This window comes from Mastomys coucha, unplaced genomic scaffold, assembly GCF_008632895.1.
Source record: "Mastomys coucha isolate ucsf_1 unplaced genomic scaffold, UCSF_Mcou_1 pScaffold9, whole genome shotgun sequence".
NCBI lineage: Eukaryota > Metazoa > Chordata > Mammalia > Rodentia > Muridae > Mastomys > Mastomys coucha.
This window is the reverse complement of record NW_022196915.1, coordinates 78,280,860-78,295,126: the sequence shown is the minus strand read 5'-3', so window position 1 is coordinate 78,295,126 and position 14,267 is coordinate 78,280,860.

Below are 14,267 nucleotides of genomic sequence, written 5' to 3'. Positions count from 1 at the left end.
CCAGGATTTTGCACACATTCTAAACTATTGATTTTTGTCTTAAAACTAATTCTAACTACTGGCTGCATTTTCAAGGTGCTTCACACTCTATGAGACACTAAGTTTCTTATATCCAAGTTCAATTGTGCATTTATGTATTTTTATTATTTTTTACAAATTTGCTATTGTGTAGCTAAGCATAACATATGCTTTCTTAATTACCACATAGAACTTTAGAGTTAGTCCTTTGAGAAAAAGGTAAAGACCTGTGTGAAGCTAATAGGGGAGGTGACAGGAGGTATTTTCTGTTATCTGGAGACATTGTGCACGCAATTTAATCTGCCCTCTGTGCAGACTTGGGGATTGCTGTCAGAACTAGTTACAAGGCAAGTCGTAGAATTACATTGTCTACACTCAAACCTGTGTCTATATCCTTTGTAGTATAATTTGGTAACTTTTTAGTTCAGAAATATTCCCTGAACAAGTACACAAAAGACCACAAAGGAAGGTATTTGTGATCTTGTCCAAAAGCTATTCTATGTAAGTTGATTGACCACATTGGATAAGAGAAAACTTGTTTATTGTTTGAAATGATTATCCTAAGAAATATATAATTAAGAAAGAAAGCATATTCCATTACATACCTGACACTTTGTTTCCTGACTGGTATAGAGCAAACATGAAAAGCAATTAGGCTTCACACCTGTCTGAGGCATTGCATATTATATTAATCTCAGGAAGTAATTCATTACCTAATAAGCCACATTGGGAGTATATTTTCAGTGCTTGTTACCATTCCAGGAATAACAGCCACAAAATAAGTCAGAGAGGGAAATCTCTTTGGGGAATACTAAAAAGATATTTTAAAGAAGTTTTATTCTACCTAAAAATAATGAAGATATGGAAACATTATTTTAAATGTATTTTCACTCTTCTCCTTGTCTTTAAAACTTCAGAGACTACAAATTTACTTCTTGTATACCAGTGAAGCTAATAATCTGGAGGTTGAAAGGTGTTTCAAAAATGGTGGGAGCATTAGAATGAAGAGAAAATACTTGAACAAGATGAATGAAGGGAAGGAACATAATGAAGTATTGCACACGTTATGTGACACAGCTCCCATACAATGTCTCTTAATTTACATAGAATTTTATGAATAACAGGGACAACTATGGTGAGCTGTTGTTCAAATGATATCTTACTTGGCAGACCACCTCTTAGTGTTGATGGCAGATTTTAACTCCATGGAGAAAGTTTTAAAGAGAGTCTTTGCCAAGAGAACTTGTTTATGGGCCTAAGCAGACCCAATTTTTCTCATGAGCATTATCTCTTCTGGTTCATCAAATAAACATTAAGGTTTCAGTTTAGTTAACAATGCATGGTTATGAAAACAGTTTGTGTGGAACATGGCTTAGCAAAAATAAGGGTTAAGTTACTTTGCAAAGAGAGGTAGTTGAATTTCTGAAGCACATCTTTTATTCCAGCACTTGGGAGGCAAAGACAGGCACATTTCTGAGTTTGAGGCCAGCCTGGTCTACAGAGTGAGTTCCAGGACAGACAGGGCTACTCAGAGAAACCCGGTCTCAAAAAACCAAAAAAAAAAAAAAAAAAAAAAAAAAAAAAAAAAGAAAAGAAAAAAAAAGAAAAAGAAAAAATAGGAAAAAGCAAATGTGAATAAAATCACATCACCAGTGTACAGACTGAACAAAATGCTGACATATGTTATGGTAGAAAGATTTAGTAGATAACACATGATACACCATGCACATTCTCCCATTACAGGCATGTTCTCGGATCATTCCTTGAAGCATAATAGATATTTAATCACTTCTGTGTTAAATGTATTCTTCCTGAATACACATGGAAACTACATTTTGTAGTATCTTTGGACTTAAGATGGTGTGAGGATTTGAAGTATATTCCTTCTCAACTGACCTGTATTTGAAACTATGACAACATCCATGTTCATTCTGCTCTGGTGGCTTGAATGAGAAAATATGCTGAAGGAGGTGGTTTTGCTCTTCTGGGGGTATACTGGGACAATGAAACATAATGTAAAAGGAGTCAATTATTTAAGGATGGAGAGTCATGTAAGACGCAACTATGAGAGTCAATAGAACACTAAGATAAAGAGTTGCCATGCAAGTAGAATTTCTCCAGTTACACTCACCACTGGTGCATTTGAACCAAAAAAAATGTGTTGTCTTCAAAAACTATTTTGTGGCCCTTTGGGAATGACAAATAGAATTTGCAGCCCATTATTTTTATGAGATTATTGTAAGTAATGAAGACAGTTGTGTAAAAGGGTACTCATAGTTAATACAAGGACCAAGAGAGTAAATACTACTACTACTACTACTACTATAATAATAATTATTATTATTATAAAAATAAAACATTGGAAGTTTGAAACAACTCAATGAAAAAAATAAACCTAATTCAAACTATTAGAAAACAAACAGTATTGGGATTGATATGTTCTGATTTTCATATTCAATCTAATTTATATCAGCTTCAAATCAAAATTTGACTAAAAATTTTTGGACACAAGGATTAAAATGGTTCTTAGTGTTTTGTGGAACACGCTCTAAAGTGAGCATCACACCCCATAGTGTAATATAATGGAATTTAAAATATAAAGTGTATATGCAGGAAAAATATAATCAGTAAATATTCTATGCATCATTAAGATAGTTTTTCTTTACCTTAATGTTGGTATATTATAAATTACAGGGAAAATTCAAAATATCATTGCTATTTTTATCTTTAGTAAGAAAGTAATTTGAAACATTTTTTTTAACATCCTAATAATTGCAAGCATGTCAATGTTAAGAAAAATGCCAGATATATTAGACAATGTAATTAACTTAAAAATTGTCTTTCCAGTTCCAATCATGTCTTTATTTATATATATATGTATATATTTATATCTGTGTGTGCCTCTGTGTGTGCATATAAAATATATATTTCTTAAATATATAAATTTTATCTGTAAGATAAATATAATTATAAATATAAAAATAAGTATGTACAATAGAAATGTAAACATATAAGTATTATATATATTCATATGAATATTGTTCATTTTATTTGACATTTATTAGTGAATTAAAATGGACACTAGATATCAGACAGGTTTATCATATACGATGTGGTATTTTTGACTATTTACTGATTGTGAAATTGGTAAATTTCTCTAACATATACGCATTTCTTCAAATGTGTATAATTTTCATAGTAAGAATACTTAAAATAAATTACTAATTTTATATGTACCTCATAGTAATAATTATGCTTTATATTAGACTTCTGAAAATTTTCATTTATATAAGTATTTATTTACCTCTGCACCATAATTCTGTAGACTTACTAGGCAGTTGTCTGATAAAGTTCCATATACAGAGAAATAATTTACAATTTTTTTATTATCTGAAATAGTTCATTTAATGGTGATCCATAGTGTCACTTCTTTGTAAAAGCTAAGTAATTTTCCCCTGAGTATGCATTCAAGATACTCTTTCTTAATTTTATGAAATGTATTAATCATTGCCATTTTAAACTATCACGACTAAATGCATACATTTACAAAGATCATGAAATGTGAAGTCCATATTTTCTTTAGGCATTTGTTTATCAATATTTCATTGATTCCATCAATATCATAATTATGAAGAAAATAAAAATGCAGATATCTTTTTGATATACTGATTTCATTAACTTTATATATAAACCCAAGTACATTTTTGGAGGAATACCCATACTAATTTTCTAAATGGTGGTATTAAATATATTTTGCTACCAATGGTGCTCATGGGCATTATCTTCTTCCTTCTTTTGATAATAGATTTCTAACATGATTTTTTAAAAAAGTGTTCAAAATATTTACTTGCATATATATTCTACACTAATTATTTGGGAATTTCATATAATGCATTTTGATAATATTTAGCCTTACTTCTGTAACTTCTCCCAGATCCTTCCCTCCTTCATACCTTTCAATTACCTATCTTCTTATTTCATTTTTAATTATTTTTATTGAAATTAAAATAGTTACAGCATTTCTTCTTCCCTTTTATTGAGGATAAATAGATGGAACAAGAAAGAAAAAGTACTTATTTATAACCCAGACCTCAAAAGAAAAACATTTCATGTCCTCTCTCATCTGAGGGTTCTTGTTTCAGACCTTCAGATGTAAGTCCTTATCCTGTACTAACTGCAGAAATCAAGGAACTAGAAGAGGATCCTTTCAAGGGTGGTTGTACCGAAGCAATGGAGAAGAGAGTATATGGTATAAAAGATCTGCTATGATGGGGAAAATGGATGTTTTCAGGGAAGGGGAGGTAGATTAATACTGAGGATGGATAGAGGAGACTAAAATTACTATAAGGATGCCTGAAAAAGTCATAAGGATTCATAATATTAACTAATTAAATATCTGCAATACACATAAGTCAATATACAAAAATACTTATAAAGTTTAAATGAAAATTTCCTGTCTAGGCTGGTAGCCATACATATAGAGCCCAAGACCACCTAACATAATCCCCCAATCCAGGCATCAATAAGCGCCTTTTGAGTTATTGTTTAGAAATCTCCAACAGACTTCCAAAATATGTCAGGCTTTTGCCATTGTCATTCTTTTGTGATCACCCATGGTGGAAGCACTATTGGTGAAGACACCATGAGCTTCAGATACATATATATCTCACAGCATCCCATGGGATGGAACTAACTTGAAAGCCTTCTCACATAGGATTAGTTTTCATAGAATCAGAATGTGCCATGTAAGCTTCTAATGTTGGAAAACAACCAAAACTGAACAACATGCATGGCGATGCTAAGAATGTAGTAGTGACATGACTAACAGGACTTTAATTAGACATTTTTGTTCCTTTTACTGAAAATAATTTTTATGTAATATAATCTAATTGTGCCTTATTTTCCCTTAATACATTTGAGGTTCGACCTACTTCCCCTATCATCAGGATTCTGAATAAAAACTAATTTTATTGGAGACATGCTGTCTCTCAATAAAAACTAATCCAGTATCTAAGGGTTGATAATAAAATATAATTAGATAAAACAAAACAAAAAAAATGGAATAGAACAAAATAATGACAAAAACAATAGAGAGCCCAAGAGTGCCAGAAGAAACTGATAAAGACACAGTGACCCACTTTCTTTTATACTCAGGAATCCTGTAAAAACATAAAAGAAGAAGCCATATTATATGTGAAAATAACTCTAGGTAAAAATAAATAAATGAATAGTTGTTGTTTTTGATGATGATGATGATGATGATAATGATGATGATGATGATGATGATGAAAATTAAATTAAAATCTCTGGCATGGCATTATGAAACAAAGAATCTCTAAAGATGTCACTGACTTGCTTTTCTCTTGGCTAATAGTAGGCATAGAGCCTCCTCTTAAGATAGTTTGTAATCAAACTTACTTGAAGACAGCTAAATTTTTATTTGCAAATGACTATCAGTTGGAGATAGCTACTGGGTTAGTGATGGGGACATGTGTCTACTTCCACTTTAAGCTCTAGAGCGCTATATGAGGCAGATCCATTCCAGGCCTGTGAATGCTGCCTTAGTCTCTTGACCAACAACTAAGTTTTTACTTTAAATAGTCTGAGTCCAACTTATGTTGCCCATAAACTTCTTGGTTTGGTGACATATTTTGTAGTATGGCTGTCCAATCAGTGGACATACCCTTAAGAAAACAATTCTCATTCCCCGAGAAGATATCAACTGACTAACAATCATCAATTAAGAGTGAGAACTAGTATCTACCTTTTCTATCCAAAGCAGAATCTTGATTAGCTTGAATTTTTATAATCACAGCTGATGAATATTCATGAGTGTAGCAATTGTATCATGGCCAGACAATAGCTGCATTCCCAAAGTACTAGTCCTTACACATTTCCTATTTCACAATTATCCCTTAGCCTTGTGTGTATCTGTGTGTTGGGTGACATGTTGTAAATGTTCCATTTGTGGCTGAGTACTCTTTAACACTTTTACCAGTTACTGTGGAGTTATCATGTTAATGGCTGTCCAGTACACAAAGGACTTTCCATGATGTGTTCAGAGAGCATACTTTAAAGGGAAGTTTGATACTATGTTCAGTTCGCAAAACAACAAAAGTAGTTTCAAACCTGGGACCTTGGAACTCCACAACTATGGATACTTGGCAAGATATATAGTACCAACCATGTGTTTCTTCCTGTGGAGTGGGAATCAGAAAGTGAGGGAGTACCCCAAAATGTTGCTCCCACTACTGCATCAAGGAAATATATTATCAAGGAGTCATTTTTATTGTTCAAAGGACTCATAGCTTGATGATTTTCCCTCTTTTAGTCTACATAATACCTTCCAGTTTTTATGAAAGCTAGCCAGCACAGATGGACTTATAAAAAAATATGTATGGTAAGTGAGATAGCCAAGAACTGGAAAACTAAATATTTTGTGTTCTATCTCACACAAAGATTTTAGCCTTGACCCTTTTGGTTTTGTGTGCTTAATTTAGAGTATACATAGAATCTTGGAAACTGTGACAGAGGTGGGAAGGAAGAGAAAAGTTCTTAGAAGAAGAGGATGAAGGAACCTATTTGCATGAAAGGCCAGGAGACAGGGGGTTAAGTGAATATTGGGACAAATGGAGAACACAGAAAGGAATGTGTGTGGGGATATTTTGTACCAAAAGTGTTTGAAAGGATACATGGGAAGATACCATTTAAACATTTTATAGACTCACAGATGTATATACACACACAGACACACGAGTTTAATTGATGTTATCCTACACAGAGAATTATGTTCTTCCCAGAAAATACAGGTTCATTTTCAAGTGTGGGAACATCCCTGTGTTCTACTGGAAATCCATAAACCAATATAGGTTTCTATCTTTGTTCTTGATTTTCTAGCAGTATTTTATGGCAATAACTTAAGTGTGAAGACATTTCAAATTGGAAAAAGGCATGGAATATTATAACAGATTGAAGATGTTATTTCACTATCATTTTAAATTGTTATTAATATGATTAGTAACATTGAGAACATCCCTGACTTCTGCCAGGGAAGATGGCAGGACAGCTGCAATCCTTTAACTATTCTGCCATTCCTTCAAGTCCTATCCCCCAGTCTCATTCTCAGCTCTACAGTTGGACACCTGCAGCACCTTCCCCCCACCTCAGCTCTAGTGGATCCCATATATCTTCCCCTTCTAAGCTCCATCCTCTTATTTGCTGCTTTGTTCCCCAATTCTCTACATAACATATTCTGGTAAGATAAATAGGGTAATAAATAATCTTCACCTCTCCTCATCTCTACTCCAAGTCATGTTCTCCAGTCTTAATCCTAGCTCCACAGAAAAATACCTGCTGAGTCTTCCCTTTCTTTCTAGCCATATCTCCAGTGGATGACACAAATCTAAATCTCCTAACCTCCTTCCTCACACTTTATTCTAAACTGCCTGTGAATTTACTGTACATTGGAGTCAGGAAAGCTTGTAGGCATACCTTCACTTATTTCTCTGCTCCTCCAAATTCAGCCCCACAGTCTCATCCCAGAATCTGCAACAGAACACTTTCTCCAGCCCCCCTTTCATCACTGTCCCCATCTCCAGAAGATTCCACAGATCTTCTGCCTACTGACACCCTAACACTAGTTGCTTTATTCCAGCCTGCAACTTCAGCATACACTCTCTGGTAACCCACAGAGCACTCATGCAGAGAAGCAGGAAGGCTAACTATATCTTCAATACTTCCTGCCCTCTTTCAAGTTCAAGTCCCCAGTCTCATCCTCAGATTTGCAGCAGAATCTCTTCCCCTCCTGAACCTATCTCCAGTGGATCACAGATCTTACTCTACAATAATCCTTCCTTACTCCTTGTTTTGTCCCACCCCTCAGCTTCAAAAAGCACTCCCTGGGAATACACTCACCACTCTTAGGATAGAAACAAGGATGCTAACTACAGATAGACACCTCTGCATCCATTCCTTTAGGTATAATCCTCCATTATCATCCCCAATGCTTTAACACAACTTTTGTTGCAACCTCTCCTCATTACTAGCCTATCTACCCAAGGAAAGAATTATGTATATCTTACTTTCTTCACTTTTGTGAAGTTCCCCTCCTCCTCCAGCTCTTCCTCACTCTTAATTAGGTCTTAGATCCCACTAGCCAGAAACATATTTCACCTGGAACCCCCTCAGTTCTCACAGCAATTAGAACCCCAGAAGATTTGGTAACAAATCCAAAACATTCTTCTAAGAACAAGAGAAGAAATAGAAAAATGAACAAAACACCCACCCAACAAAGACATGAACAGATACAAGAACCTAGAGTTACAATATTGCCAATATGAGATGCTAAGATGCCAGTTTAGAAACACAATTAATAAATCCAGGACAATATGTCCCCAGATCCTGAAACCAAATGACAGGCCCTGAGTATTCCAACATAGCTCAATCATAGAAAAAAGTCCCTTAAGAAGCCTTTATAAGTTTGACACAGGTCTTTAAAGAGAAAAGTAACAAATCCCTAAAAGGAATCTGTGAAATTATAAACACTGAAAGAAAATAGATTCAATAAAGAAAAGCAAACTAAAGTAAATTTGGAAATGAAATAAAAAAAAATGTACTGATGAAAGCAGGAAACTTATGCAATGAAGTCATAATATTGAACCTAAAACTTCCTGACAGAGAACATCCAGGAAATCTGAAACACTGTGTAAAAACTAAATCTAACAATAATAGAATTAGAAGAAGGGGAAGAAATAGAGATCAAAGTACAAACAAAAATCATAGAAGAAAACTTTCCTTAAAGAAGAAGATTCCTATTAAGTTTGCAAAGCATACAGAATACCAAATAAATTGAGTTATACAAGAAACAACATGCAGCATATAATAATCAAAACATTAAACATACAAAATGAAGAAGGAATATAAAAAATTGTAAAGGAAAATGGCAAAGTAGCACATATAAGTATTACCTTACTTCTCAAGCTCCTAAAAGCGAGAAGTGCCTGAATAGATGTTTGTCCAAAAGAACACAAATACCAGCACAAATACTCATTAGAACTTTCAATTTCTATAGATGGAGAAATAAAAATGTCACAATAAAATCAAAACTAAACAATATTTTCCTGCAAATCCATAGCTACCAGAAGTGCTAATAAGTAGCACTCCTGGTTGAATTCCAACCCAAAGAGTTTAGGTTCACCCTAAACACACAACTAAATAAATAACCAAAGATATTTAAAAAATATCAGACTAATAAATTCATAAGGAAGGAAACACACACACACACACACATACACACACACCCTATGACCACCAGTGCCAGCATGACTAAAAAAGTGACTAAAGAAAAGGAGTCAACAATCCTTAATCATTATTAATATGTCTCAACATCAATGATCTCTGTTCTCCAATACAGAAATGCAGAGTATGAGAAAACAGGACCCACTCTTCTTCTGCATCCAAATAACACAACTTAGCATCAGTGACAGACGTCACATATGGGTGAAAGGGTAGAAAAGGGTATTCTAAAGAAATGTACCTAATAAATGTTGGCAGAGCCATAGTAATGCCTCACAAAATAGATATTTTTTTCTTTTTCTTTTTGAAATAGTCTTGAAATAAAAAATATTCAGACACTGGGAGGGAAAACACACACTCATTAGGAGAAAAATCCAGGAGAACAATTCAGCTATTAACACCTATCCCCAAACATAAGGGCAACAAAGTTTGTAGAGGAAACACTGCAAAAACCTAACTCATAGATTCACCCTCACACACTGATAGTAGAAAATCTCAATATCTCACCTTCACCAATCCACAGGTCACATAGACAAAAATTAAACAGAAAATTGCTGGAAAAAGAGACGTTATAAACTAAATAGAGCTAACAGATATATACAGAACATCTCAATTAAAGGAAAATGAATATACATTCTTCTCTGTAACCTATGGAATTTTCTCCATAATTGACCACATACCCAGAAATAAAGTATATCTAATAAAAAAAATTATAATAATTCCCTGGATCCTTTCAGGCCACCACAAATTAATTCTAAATATTAACAACAGATATAATAAAAAGTTTAGAAATGCATAGAAACTGAATAATTCTCTACTGAATGAAAAAATTAGGTCAAGAAAGAGATTAGGAATTTTCTAGAACTGAATGAAAATAAATAGAAATCATACCCCAAACTATGAGACAAAATGAAAGTGGAGCAAGAAGATAAGTTCATACTACTAAGTGCCTTCTTGTACTAAGTCACAAAAGAATGGCCAAGTAGCGTGTGTAAGCACTAATTTAAAAAAAATTGAAGAGACCACATAATAGCTACTGAATAGTATATTTTAATGCTCTGGAAATAAAAAAAAAAAAACAAAGTTACACTCAAAAGCAGTAGACAGCAAGATAAACCCAAGCTGAAATCAATAAAATAGAAACAAAGAAAACAATACAAAATTACTGGAAACAAAGAGTTGATTCTTGGGGGAAAAAAATGGACAAACCCTTACCCAAAAAGACAGAGAGAGTATCCAAATTAACAAGATTAGAAATAAAGAGACAGAGAGAAAACAACAAACACCTTGAAAATGTAGAGAATCATAAGGACAAAATTTATTTATTTTTTTCCAAAGAAAAGAGATTTCTATCTCCTTTGTTCTTACACCTATATCAACACTGGAAGCACATTTTTTCTTTTCCTTTTTATTTTTATTAGATATTTTCTTTATTTACATTTTAAATGATATCTCCTTTCCCAGTTTCCCCTCCGGAAAAACAACAACAACAAAAACAAACCCTGTTCCTTCCCCACTCACCCTGCTCACTAATCTACTCTCTCCTGCTTCCTGGCCCTGGCATTCCCCTACACCAGCGCAAAAAGCCTTCACAGAACCAAGGGATTCTTCTCCCATTGATGATCAACGTGTCCATCCTCTGCTATACATATGTAGCTGGAGCCATGAGTCCCACGATGTGTACTCTTTGGTTGGTGGTTTAGTCCCTGGGAGCTCTGAGGGTACTAGTTAGTTCATATTGTTGTTCGTCCTAAGGGGCTGCAAACCCTTCAGCTCCTTGCATCCTTTCTCTAGCTCCTTCTTTGGGGACCCTGTACTCAGTCCAATGGATGGCTGTGAGCCTCTACCTCTGTATTATGATAAAAGAACGTCTCAGAAGACAACTATGTCAGACTCCTGTCAGCCAGCACTTTCTGGCATCCATAATAGTGTCTGGTTTGGTGATTGAATATGGGAAGAATTCCCAGGTGGCACAGTCTATATATTGTCCTTCCTTTAGTCTCTGCTGCATAGTTTGTCTCTGCAAAGGACAAAATTTCAAAACCAGTATTTCATAACATTGGAAAAGCTAAGAGAAATGAACATTTTCCTGATAGGTACCATTTGCCAAAGGTAAATCAAGATTAGAAATTGCAATTTATTCAGACATATAACCCCTAGTGAAACAGAAGCAGCAATTAAAACTCTTCTAACTAAAACAATCCTAGGGCCATTTGGTTTTGGTGCAGATTTCTACTAGACTTCCAGAGAAGAGTTAATTCCAAAACTCTTCACCATGTTTCACAAATAATAACACAATGAACATTGCCCAATTCATTCTGTTTATCCACAATTGTTGTTTACCCAAGCAACATAAAGACCTACCAAACAAAAAGGATTATAGAGAAATTTCCCATATGAACACATATTTTAAAATATTCACTAAATTAGTAGGAAACCAAATCCACCATCTAAACAAACTAAAAAACAAACAAACAAAGCCCATAATCATCTCATGACGTGTAGAAAAGGTAGCCGCTAAATCCAGCACCCCTTCCTGATAAAATTTCAGGAAAAATGAGGTATTCAAGGGAGACACTTGAACTTAATAAAGGCAGTTCACAGCAGTCGCATAGCCAACCTCCACCTAAGTGGACATAAACCCAAAGCAAGTCAACTGTAATCACGAACAAGAAAAGGCTGTCGTGCTCTCTATGTACTGTCCTGATAGAATATGGTCCTTGAAGTTTTAACTAGAGAAATAAGATAACTTAAGGAGACTAACTGGATGTGAATTGGATAAGTCAGATTATCTTTATTTGCTGATGATATGATAATAGCATCAAAAGTGTGTGACTGCCTCAAAAACAAATCCACTGGGAAACTCCTACAGCAGATACATAGTTTGAGCACGTTAGCTGAAAAAGAGCTCACAAAAATTAGTAGTCTTCCTATATACAAATGACAAAAGGAATGAGAAAGAAATAAGGAAAAAAACACTTTACTCAGTAAAATCAGAATATGAAATACCTTGGTTTAACTCCAACCAAACAAGTGAATGACTTCTATAACAAAATGTTCAAGTTAATGAGGAAATAAATTAAAGAAAATATCAGAAGATGGAGAGATCCTCTATGTTAATGACTTCGTAGGACTAATGTATTAAAAAAAAACAAAACAAAAATAAACAAAAAAATACCATGCCACCAAAAGCTATCTATAGATTCAATGTAATCCCAATCCAAATTCTAATGACTCTTTGTAGAACATGAAAAAACAATTTTCAGCTTCAGCTTCATATGGAAACACAAAAATTTAGAATGACTAAGACAATCCTGAAGAACACAAGAACTGCTGGAGGTCTCCCCATTCCCAATTTCTAGTTGTAAAGCAAAAGTAAAGCAATAAAACAGTAAGACGTTGGCAAACAAAATAAAGATATGCTATTAATGTGATAGAATTGAAGACCCAGATATAACTATGTAGGGCAGTGAGCAGTTCTGATAGCTGGAGTCCAGTAGAGCAGAGCCACCTCGGAATCCCGGTGATCCACTGAGCGAAGTAATTTGCTCAAGAGGGATGAGGACAGTGAATTGCTCCTGATGCCAATGGCTCAGATTTCAGTCCAGACCCCTCACAGCTGCCCCTGCATGAGATGTGTGCTCTATCAGGCAGACACTGCCTCAAACTCCCAGCATTCTAGCTGGACCCTCCACACAGTCATCTGACCACAAGCCAGGCATGCCAATCCTCATACAATAAAAGGGGTGGTTTGCCCCCCCCTCACTCTCTTACTCTTACCCTTCTCCTCTTGCTCCTCACTCTCTCTTACTTCTCTCCTCTCACTCTTACTTCCTCTTGCACTCTTGTTCTCTCTCTTCTTTCTCTGCTTTTTGTTCTCTTCTCTGCCTTTCTCTCTCTCCTTCCTTTCTCTCTCTCTCTTTCCTTCCTCTCCTTTCTTTCTCTCTACTCAACCTCCATATTTCTCCTTCCTACAATAAAATAACTAATTCATAACATGGCCTCCTTTTTAATTAAGGCACTGTGCAGCAAACAGGTCAGCCCCGGGGGGAGAGAGAGAGACCTGTGCCTCAGCAGCAGGCCCCCTGCCACCAGGGAGAGAGAGAGCCTCAGCCAGGCCAGGGATGCAGCTCAGGCTCCCCACTTTTTGGAATGACATAAATACACACACACACACACACACACACACACACACACAGAGAGAGAGAGAGAGAGAGAGAGAGAGAGAGAGAGACAGAGAGACAGAGAGACAGAGAGACAGAGAGACAGAGAGACAGACAGAGACAGAGACAGAGACAGAGACAGAGACAGAGACAGAGACAGAGAGAGCGCTGCTTCTTGTCTTAAAAAAAAAATCCAGAAATACACACTGGAAAAGGATATCATCTTCAAATAGTGCTAGTCAAACTTCATGGCTGCATGTAGTAGAATCCAAATAGATCCACATTTATACCCTGCACAAAACTCAACTCCAAATATATCAAAGACCTCAACATAAAACAATATATACTGAATATGATAAAAGAGAAAGCATAGAATCCTTAAACTCATTGGCCTAGAAAAAGAATTCTGAATAGATCACCATTAATACAGACATTAAAATGAGCAATTTATAAATATGACTTCAAGAAACTGAAAAACTTCTGTAAAGCAAAAGACAGTACTTTGGAAAAAGTGACTGCTTACAGAATGGATAACAATTTTTGCCAGCTACATATCTAATAGAGACCAAATATGTAATGAACTCAGAAATTGGATATGAAAAAAATCTAATTTAAATTTGGTAAAGATCTAAGCCTAAAATTCTAAATACAGAAAACTTAAAAATGTTTAATATCCTTAACAGTCATGGAAGTGCCAAAGCTACTGTGAGATTCCGTCGTACAACTGTCAGAATGGCTAAGAAAAGAATATGGAATGAGAGGTACACTCATACATTCCTGCTGGGAGGAGAA